The following is a 10,116-nucleotide window of genomic DNA, read 5'->3' on the forward strand; positions in this document are numbered from 1 at the left end:
TGATGGTGGGAGTTGTACTAATGTTGCTAGTGATACTCTTGTCAGGAAGCTAGGGCTAGGTACTCGACCTCTTTCTCGTCCTTTCAGGTTGGAATGGCTCAATGAAACCTGTGAGCAGTATGTAAAGGAACAAGTCACGATCCCTCTTACCATTGGACGATATGAGGATGAGGTTGTTTGCAACGTTCTTCCTATGGACGCTTGTCACATCCTTCTAGGCCGTCCATGGCAGTTTGATAAGAGAGCCGTCCATGATGGCTTCACAAACCGACACTCCTTTGACCATAAAGGAAAGAAGTTCATGTTGGTGCCTTAGTCTCCATTAGAGGTTCACCAAGATCAGGTCCAACTCAAGAAGAACCGCGACCAGGAACCTAAGTCGGACGAGCATGAGTCATCTCAACGGAACTCCAACTTCTTCATAAAACAAAGTCAGGTCAAGAGGTCTCTCTACTCTCAAAAGCCATTTCTTTTACTTGTGTATAAAGAATCTCTTATGGCTTCACTTTCTTCTGACCTTGCACCGGAGATTCCGAGTGAGTTGCTAGATGTTTTGCAGCATTTTTCTGATGTTTTTCCAGATGAGAATCCTAAGGGATTGCCACCAGTGCGAGGCATAGAACATCAGATCGATTTTGTTCCGGGAGCAACTCTACCGAACCGGCCAGCCTATAGAACCAATCCAGTGGAGACCAAGGAACTTCAGAAGCAGATGGGTGATCTTCTGGAGAAAGGCTACATCCGGGAGAGCCTTAGCCCTTGTGCTATGCCAGTCCTCCTAGTGCCTAAAAAGGATGGATCTTGGCGCATGTGTGTGGACTGTCGTGCCATCAACAACATTACGGTAAATTATAGGCATCCCATTCCTAGGCTTGATGACATGCTAGATGAGTTACATGGTTCGTCAGTATTCTCTAAGATTGATTTGAAAAGTGGCTATCACCAAATTAGAATGAAAGCATGTGATGAGTGGAAAACTGCATTTAAGACGAAACTAGGATTGTATGAGTGGCTTGTCATGCCATTTGGTCTTACTAATGCACCTAGCACTTTTATCCGTTTGATGAATCATATCTTAAGGTCTTTCATTGGTCATTACGTTGTTGTTTACTTTGATGATATTCTTATCTACAGCAAGAACCTTGATGACCATAAGATGCACTTGAAATCTGTTCTTGATGTTCTACGGAAAGAAAAACTTTTTGCAAATCTTGGAAAATGCTCTTTTGGAACAGATCACGTGGTGTTCTTAGGCTTTGTTTTAGGTGCTAATGGACTTAGAGTGGACGAGGAAAAGATCAAAGCCATCCGAGATTGGCCGAGTCCAACGACCGTGGGCGAAGTAAGGAGTTTACATGGTCTGGCCGGCTTCTACAGACGATTCGTCCAGAACTTCAGTACCATAGCCGCTCCGCTTACTGAAGTGATCAAGAAGAACATTGGGTTCAAGTGGGAACAAGCCCAAGAAGAGGCATTCCAGATTCTAAAAGGAAAGTTAATTCAAGCTCTTTTGCTTACTCTTCCTGATTTCTCTAAAACTTTTGAGATTGAATGTGATGCTTCGAGTGTTGGTATTGGTGCTATTCTGATGCAGGATAGGAAACCCATTGCTTATTTCAGTGAGAAACTTGGAGGAGCCACGCTCAACTAACACTTATGACCAGGAGTTGTATGCTTTGGTGAGGGCTCTTCAAACATGGCATCATTATCTTTGGCCAAAAGAGTTTATGATCCACACGGATCATCAGTCCTTGAAACATCTTAAAGGCCAGCAGAAGCTGAACAAGAGACATGCCCGTTGGGTCGAGTTCATTGAGACCTTTCCTTATGTGATCAAGTACAAACAAGGCAAGGAAAATGTGGTGGCCGATGCCTTGTCCAGGAGGTATGTTCTTCTTTCAGCTCTTGAAACAAAGTTGCTTGGTTTCGAATTTATCAAAGATCTTTATGCAACTGATTCAGATTTCAAAGAAGTGTTCAGAAAGTGTTCCAAAACGGCCTATAGAAAGTATTATCAAACTTCTGGATTTTTATTCTTTGATAACCGTTTGTGTGTGCCCCAATGTTCTTTGAGGGAGTTATTTCTCAGGGAGGCTCATGGAGGAAGCCTTATGGGACACGTTGTGGTCAAGAAAACGCACAAGGTGGTGTATAAGCATTTTTATTGGCCGAGTTTGATGAAGGATGTGGAACGGATTTGTGGCCGATGTGTGTTTTGCAAGAAAGCCAAGTCTAAATCCAAAAACCAAGATTTGTATTCTGCCCTTCTCATCCCTTCTCATCCTTGGGTTGACATATCTATGGACTTTGTGCTTGGATTGCCTAGGTCTAAATCTGATCGAGATTCTATCTTTGTGGTGGTTGATAGATTCTCTAAAATGGCTCATTTCATACCTTGTCATAAGACTGATGATGTCGTGCACGTTGCTGATCTATTCTTTAGGGAAATTGTTAGATTGCACGGAATGCCTAAGACCATTGTTTCTGATCGTGATGCTAAGTTCCTTACTTATTTCTGGAAAACGTTATGGTCTAAGCTAGGAACTAGATTGATGTTTTCCACCACTTGTCATCCTCAAACTGATGGTCAAACTGAGGTTGTGAACCGGACCTTGTATGCATTGCTTAGATCATTGGTTAAGAAAAATCTTAGACTTTGGGAAGAATGTTTGCCTCATGTTGAATTTGCTTACAATCATTCGTTGCATTCGTCTACCAAGTTTTCTCCTTTTGAGGTTGTTTACGGTTTCAATCCCTTATCTCTGCTTGATCTTTTGCCTTTGCCTTTGAGTGAAAGAGTTAGTATAGATGGCAAGAGGAAGGCGGACACGATCAAGAAGTTGCATGAGACAGTTCGCGCCAACAATGAATCCAAAACCGAGGTGTACACAAGAAAGGCAAACAAGAAAAAAAAGGTCATTTTCGAGGAGGGTGATCTTGTTTGGGTCCATCTTAGGAAGGAACGATTTCCGGAAGAAAGAAATTTCAAACTCATGCCTAGGGCCGATGGTCCTTTTCAGATCCTTAAGAAAATCCATGACAATGCTTATCAACTTGACTTGCAAGGTAAGTATGACATTTCTTCAAGCTTTAATGTTTATGATCTATCTCCTTTTCTTGCAGATGATCCAGATTTATGGACAAATCCTTTTCAAGAGGGAGGGAATGATGTGCCTCAGTACATGGATCAGTACATGGAACCAGGCCAGGATGGAGATCAGGACAATCAGATCATTCCAACCGAGGTTCAAGCAGCCGATCGTTCTAGACAGACAGACCGAGCCGTGTACCGGATCGACCTGTGAGCAGCCGGAAAGGAGCTAAGGCTGGAACCACGTCCAGATGATCGAACCGACCGTACCGGAGCTCGTCTCCCCGGCCAACTCGCCAAGCCAAGACTGATGGTCAAGCCAAAACTCACTTTGATTGAGTGGAAACCGAGACAGACCATAGTCTTTCCCTTTTGGTCTGTCTGATCCGAGCCGAGTGTCCCGACGAACGTACTGATGGATCAGCCGGCCAGTATGATCAGTTCTTGAAACTTTAATGATCAAAATTTCTCTAAGGCACGGATTCTTCAACTGTCCAAAGACTTGGGTCGTGCTGGAACCAAGTTGGCGCATGAGCCTTACCCAACGGACTGTCCGGGTTGCGCCAAGACCGTCCTGCTCCTTACCGCGAAGGAACCACTTGGTTCAGACGAACCTGGACGTTAGCCGAAGAGTCTCCTTGATCAGATCTGAGATCCAAATGCATTGTCTTTAATTTTCTGATCCAGATCCGATTTCTAAATCTAACATTAATACATTTTTATGTCTTTTTTTTTATTTTAAATATGCTAACACTTCTCATAATAAAAACATTCCATTTTTCTTTTCAACTTTTGAGTTTTTACTCTTTGTTCTTCGATAAGTACTTCTCTTGTTTCCTTGGTGTGGCTAGCTCCAAGCAAACTTTTCTTGTCTGTTGGTCTTGTGAGTCATATCAAGCAACGGTTCAAGATCGGCTCTTTGTTGGACCGGTGCGTCACATCCGGCAACAATCTGGTTCGAGAATATCAAAGGCCAATCTGCAACCTTTGTGAGACCCATCGATCCATCAGATCTCTTTCGGAGTTCATATCTTTTCCAATCCGGTTGAGTGATCCTTTCTAAGGCGTATCAAACAGATGACAGAGAAATCAGACTATGCAGAGCCAATCATCGAATCAACTCAGGTCAAGGTGACTCCTGGGAACGAATCCGAAGAAAGAGATGAATCAGAGAAGACCGAGTCAGAAGGTGTTGAAGAAGTTGATGTTGAGGATGTGGAGCTACTGATCAACATCAAAAAGAAGGCCAAAAGCAAGAAAAGGAAGGCTCCAGCATCGATTCAAAGAAACAATCATGTGAGGAAGACAACAAGAAAGTCTACCCCATCAGTCGCAGAGATTCAGACATCTACACCACCAACTGTGGCAAAAGGATCCTCAACAAGGGCAACAAGGAAATCAGTGAATGCAGAGCTTGTGGCTGAACATAGGTATGAAAGTTTCTCATCCAGAAAAATCATACCAGAGAGATCTATTGATTTGGACGCTGAAGACACCTGGGGATTTCTTGATGTCATCAATAAAGGTCACTTAGAGAGAACGGTCACAGGTCTGGTTGGGTACATTCCAGAAATTGTGAAGGAGTTTTACGCTGCACTGCCTGGAGAAATCACCAGAGCATCCAAGGATAGGGTGAAAGTGACCGTTCGAGGCCAGAGGTTTGAATTCTCTCCAACCAAGATCAATGAGTACTTGAATCTCAAGCCATTATCAGAAGAAAAAGTGAAAGCTGATGAGATGGCTAATGCACTCACGATTGATGAGGTGGCAGAATTCCTGACAGAAGGCACATTGAGTCTCAGGAATCTCACAACGCGATATCTGTCTCCGTGCAAGGCTGCACTTGTGATCCTCTCAGCATACAACTGGGTGCCATCCTCTCACAATAATGTTGTATGGCTGATCGTGCTCGACTCATCTACAAGATGTTTCACGGAATAAGAGTTGATGTTGGAGAGATGTTTTATGCCCAGATTCTGAACCTAGCAGTACTTCAGAAGGAGGGAGGTAAGAAAGATATGCGCTGGCTAATTCTTCCTCGCACAATCTTTGGAGTGCTTCAAACTCAATTCGAGATGCAAAGAAAGCCAAGGGAGAAACGTTTGGGGGAGATTTATCTCAAGAACCAAAAGAAAGAACGAGAAGCTGCAAAGAAGGCTCAGAGGCAGGCTAAGAAGAAAGGAAAATCTGCATCAACATCAACTGCAGCACCTTCTTCTGGACCACCTTCAAGCACTCCTCGACCTGAGAGGACTGATCCTTATGGGTATGTGCCACCAAGACAGTCTCCGCGGCGTGCTGGAACGTTCGAGATCATTCACCTCGGATCCATTGCAGCTCCAGGACAACCGATAGATGCTGAAGAGGCAAAGCTGGCTCTAGATACGACCTCCGCAGCAATTCAACAGCTTGTAACTGCAATGCAGACTCTGACGAGCGTCGTGGGACAGATTGCAAGCATGATGTTCCCAAGTAAGTCTTCTATCTGGTTATTTATTTACTCTGATCTTTATGAATTTTAACTCTGTATGCTCTCAAGCAGAGGGAGAAGAAGAGGCAGACGATCCGCAGCAGCAGGATGACCATGAGAACTAGATTATGGGGAAGAAAATTTTAGTTTTCTCTAAGTGAATTAATTATGGGGGAGTGAGAGATAAAACAATGTTGCTGGTTTTTTGTGGTTTTGGTTTTATGTTTATCTCTAACTCTTGAACTCGCATGTTTTGAATCTTCATTTCAATTTTAATGCACGTATTATTCAGGATATATATGTTCGAATGTGTGTGGTTGCACTTCAAGAAATAAGGGTATTGATAGCACCTCGGGATAGCACGGATTTTCAAACTGCTACGACAGATTAGTTTTTCGTTTTGGGAAAGTATTCATAGCATTAACTTAATGCTACCATGAAAAATTAGAAAGCGGGAAAAGAAAACACGGATGCCGCCTATACTTGGTAAAATTTCGACAACCGCGAAGTACTTAATTAGTTCCCTCTTTGCTTTAAGACTTAGACTACGTAAGGAAAAAAAAATTCAGTCTTCGCACAGAAAACAAAAAAAAAGTTATTAGAGTCACAGAGAGAACTCTCTCGAGAACAAACCCTAATCCCGTCACCGTTACCCTATCTCCAACCGACGAAACTCTCTGTCGACACCTTGAAGGCCGATTTCGTGCTCTGTAACTCAAGCTTGGTTGAAAAGAGGAGGATGACCTGAAGTTGTGAACGGATCCAAGCTCAGTTGAATCAGACGAGGAAAAAAACCGACTCTTCACCATCCGCGAGGTCCTCGCTCTATCTCTATATCTCTCTCTCTCTCTCTCTCTCTCTCACTCCCTCTGTTTTGAATCTGACGGCATTTTGACAGAGACGAACACAGTTCCGAGCTTCCTTTCCTCGTTAGCGGAGGCGGAGAATAATGAGGAATAGGAAGACAGCGGTGAAGATATAGGTTAGTTTCGTGTTATCTTTCTCCCACTCTATTAATTGGACTGAATATTTTCTAGGGTTTGTGATTTCTGATCTTTGTTTTCTCATATGTATCTGAGCAGATTGTGGTTGAGTATGTTCCAGAGCAGCCCGAGTTTGAAGATGGTTTTAATGTTGAGTTCAAGCAAATCTTTGAGAAGTTTAACTTCAGGGAACATGTCTGATTATCTCTTTCTAAGAGACAGTTTTAGTATCATGGTAGGCATTAGCTTATGATTAAAAGCGAATGACTCTATTGTGTTCATAAAAAATTTCTGTCTTGCAGGTTGAAGTTTGTAAGTTAAATGAAGAAGTTTTACGGTTGGAGCAGATGGTATCTTAATAGAAGCTTGTCAGAATTTGAATATGTTCCTTCTCTTTCTGGTATGACTTGCATATATCTCTGTTTCTTATTGATTTTTCTTGTGTGCGGTTATTTAGTACACCTTAATTAAGTGATTGGGAGATTGAGTTTTGTTTAGGACCTAACTATAATAGTTTCTCTCAGTTTTCATTGTATTTTTCTTTCTCCAGTCAAGATTCTGAACCATCATTCACGCTATACTCTTTTTGCGTTGTCAATTTGAACTGAAGTTGATATTGTATACGTTTAAATATTGTCTGACTGAAATATTTTGAAAATCATGTTAAGCCTTGTTTCTAGATAATTTAATATCTGCGTGTTAGTGTAGTCCAATTTACTAGAATACAATATTGATAGGCTTGGATCACTGAAACTTAAGCTCACATCCTTTTCTTCAGCTTGCGAGGTTTTGAGATGCATCGCTTTGTGTTAAGAGAAGATCTACACATCAGATCCAGACTCTCTAATTCATCATCTGCAATGGCTCTTGGGTTACTTCAGATCCTAGTTATCAAGAAGAAGTAAGTATACATTTCTTAAACTTATAGACTATGAAGTGAATGTATTATCCATTCTTAATTCATAAGCTTAGACAGCTGAACCTTTTTTATTGTTTTTTTAATAGTATTTATGATTGTTCTATCATTTTATCCGTGGTGTACATGTACTGCTCATTGGACACCAAACTCCGGAGACATGAGTGTACTTCAATACGATGAAGTGAAAATGCAGAAACGGTCGGAATCATGTTCCTCTAGCACAAGCGCAGTGACTGGTGAAATGGCTTTACATTGGGTAAATGGCACAGACTTATGTGATTTGTATTTCAGAATCCTGATCAGGTTTATGTTTCTTCACTCCTACAATATTGATCATCTATTTTGGTTTATGTTAAAAAAGGATCATACTTTATGAACATAGGCAATTTGTTGGCATGTGTGATTATATAGTGGTCTTGTGAGAACATAATTGCTAGTAATGTTCCTTTCATCGTTGCTTACTGATTCCTTCTGGTCAATTACAGATGCTTCTTGGTCCCAATGGCTGTGTGGATAATGGTACCCTTTCTAAAGGCATGTCTCCTCTCTCTCTCATTAAAATTCTATTAAAGCAATTTAGTTGATCTTGGTCAGGAAAATGTCTGATCTTTCGATACTGCTTGTGTGAGTGACACCTCATTAAATCTGCTTGCAGATTTTAGTCGGTGTACTGAATCCAAACCAGCGGAACTGTCTTTGTGTAAAAACCTTAAGAATTTTTGTATTTCAGAATCCTAATCATCAGGTTTATCTTTCTTCCTCTCATCTATTTTGGTTTTATGTTAAAAAAGGATCATATACTTTATGAACATAAGCAAAATCTGTTTTTGTCCCCACTGCTAAGACATATCAGTTAACGGGAGTCTGGTTATTAAAGTGCATCCACTACGCTTTCTCTGAGAGATACATGCTAAGGCCAAGAAGGAAAATGGGAGCTCATGGTTTTGATTTAGTTCCCCATGTTTTCTTGTCTTTTTATATTTAGTTCTGATATTGTAATGATGTTTGTGTAAGATTTGATGAAAATGTTTACATGTTTGTGGTACTGATATAAGTACATTTTGGTTTATTAATGAAATATAAATTGAATATTATTTTTTATGTCAATCTAATTTACAACAAAACATGTTTCTATGAACAGGTTCTAATAGCACATAACCGATTACAAATATAGCATTGATACATTACTAAGATAGAACATATGATAACGTTCAAAATAAAAGCTACCATAAGATTTCACTAACCATAGCAAGTTAAAAACAAAGCTATCATATGCTCTTTATATAATAATGTTTAAAAAATGCTATTATATATGGGAGACCTAAGATAGCTGGGGCAGACATAGCGGTTTCAATAACGCTAACAAAAACATATTATAGCTGTTTTCTTATGCTAAGAAAGGATATTTTTCTTGTAGTGTTGTTTGAGCGGATCTATGCAGGTACTTGAGAGACATCCAAAGCTAAAAGGGGGAGATTGTAGATGCAAAGATCAAATGGACGTTCTGATACAGACGCAAGTACAGCAGCGAATGGAGCAGAGTCTGCAACAGAGAAGTGTACGTGCGGATGAGCAAGTCAAGATAAAGATTGCGACTTGAAGAATGGATTGCGGACCAAGGCGAAGATAATACGAAGACATCTTGGGGAGCAAGATTGAAGAGATTCACCTTGGAGAAGGGAGATCTCACGATGGGAAGTTTCTAAAAGACCTTGCAGAGGTTTTAGGGAACTTGTCTTATTTTGGTAGATAGTGAATATTAGGTATATAGGCGTGGATAGCCGACTTGGTTGTATTGTATATATAGTCATACTCGACCTGTGGATTAGGGTAGTCAAGAGAATTGTATTCTTAGCATAAGAGTGGAGTTCGCTAAACTTGTAAGCGAGTGAATAACACTAAGGGCTAAGGGGTAGAAATTCTAGAGATCTTGTATTCGATCTTAGGACGTGTGAGGCTAGGGGAGCAAATCAAGAAGGGTCTTGATCTTGTTCGAGTTCTGTTTAAAGAGAGACTTGTAAGTTCGCTTTTAAAATAATACTAGCTAGTAATAAGGCGTATCTTTGTACAGATATTATCTGGTGTACTATGTGCTTAACTCACATTATTGCATTTACAATGATGATGACAGTGTTATCGACCGGTGCAGTGATGTCTGTGATCATGTCAGTGTGAGCAAGCATCGTGCTCTTCAATACCAGACATTCCGCCATTGTCGATGCTTAGATTAGTTTCTTTAAACTAAAAGGCTTCCCCTCTTTTTCCGGGACAATGGGGTTTCCAACGAAAGGAAAATGTGGAAAATATTTATATGGTGAGATAGTCTGACTGTCTAAGGAAAACGAGTAGAGATGGCACTAATGGCCTTTGGATGGGTTTAAGTTTTAAACATGCGTTAAATAATTATTTCGGTAGACGAGGGCTCGGTCCATGTCTCTTTACAAAATTAAACAAAACAAGTAAATTACAATGGTATTTTATTTTTTCACTTAGCCGTATTCAATATGTATTTCGGTCCGGTTTTTGTTCATTTTTTGGTTTTATAACAAAAGCTATAATTATATTTATCTTTTATAACAAACTTTAGTTTATATGACTAGAAATTAAATTTATTAAAACATAATATTAATTTCTTATCTAACTTTTAAATATA

At 40.3% G+C, this 10,116-nt stretch overlaps 2 long non-coding RNA genes across 5 annotated transcripts; both read left to right on the top strand.

Moving 5' to 3' along the window:
• The first annotated feature begins 6,122 nt into the window (after positions 1-6,122).
• On the top strand, positions 6,123-7,997 carry LOC106325194. Of its 3 annotated transcripts, XR_001266830.1 has the most exons (7): positions 6,123-6,377; positions 6,460-6,543; positions 6,644-6,779; positions 6,847-6,944; positions 7,323-7,445; positions 7,550-7,766; positions 7,949-7,997. It is a non-coding gene; the product is annotated as an uncharacterized LOC106325194 (long non-coding RNA). The 3 variants fall into 3 exon arrangements; XR_001266829.1 differs by having other exon boundaries at positions 7,323-7,766; XR_001266831.1 differs by having other exon boundaries at positions 7,323-7,719.
• Positions 7,998-8,118: 121 nt separating this feature from the next.
• LOC106325195 lies at positions 8,119-8,564 on the top strand. Of its 2 annotated transcripts, none has more exons than XR_001266832.1 (2): positions 8,119-8,208; positions 8,308-8,564. It is a non-coding gene; the product is annotated as an uncharacterized LOC106325195 (long non-coding RNA). The 2 variants fall into 2 exon arrangements; XR_001266833.1 differs by having other exon boundaries at positions 8,317-8,564.
• The last annotated feature ends 1,552 nt before the right edge of the window (positions 8,565-10,116 follow it).

Source organism: Brassica oleracea, chromosome C2, assembly GCF_000695525.1.
Source record: "Brassica oleracea var. oleracea cultivar TO1000 chromosome C2, BOL, whole genome shotgun sequence".
NCBI classification, from domain to species: domain Eukaryota; kingdom Viridiplantae; phylum Streptophyta; class Magnoliopsida; order Brassicales; family Brassicaceae; genus Brassica; species Brassica oleracea.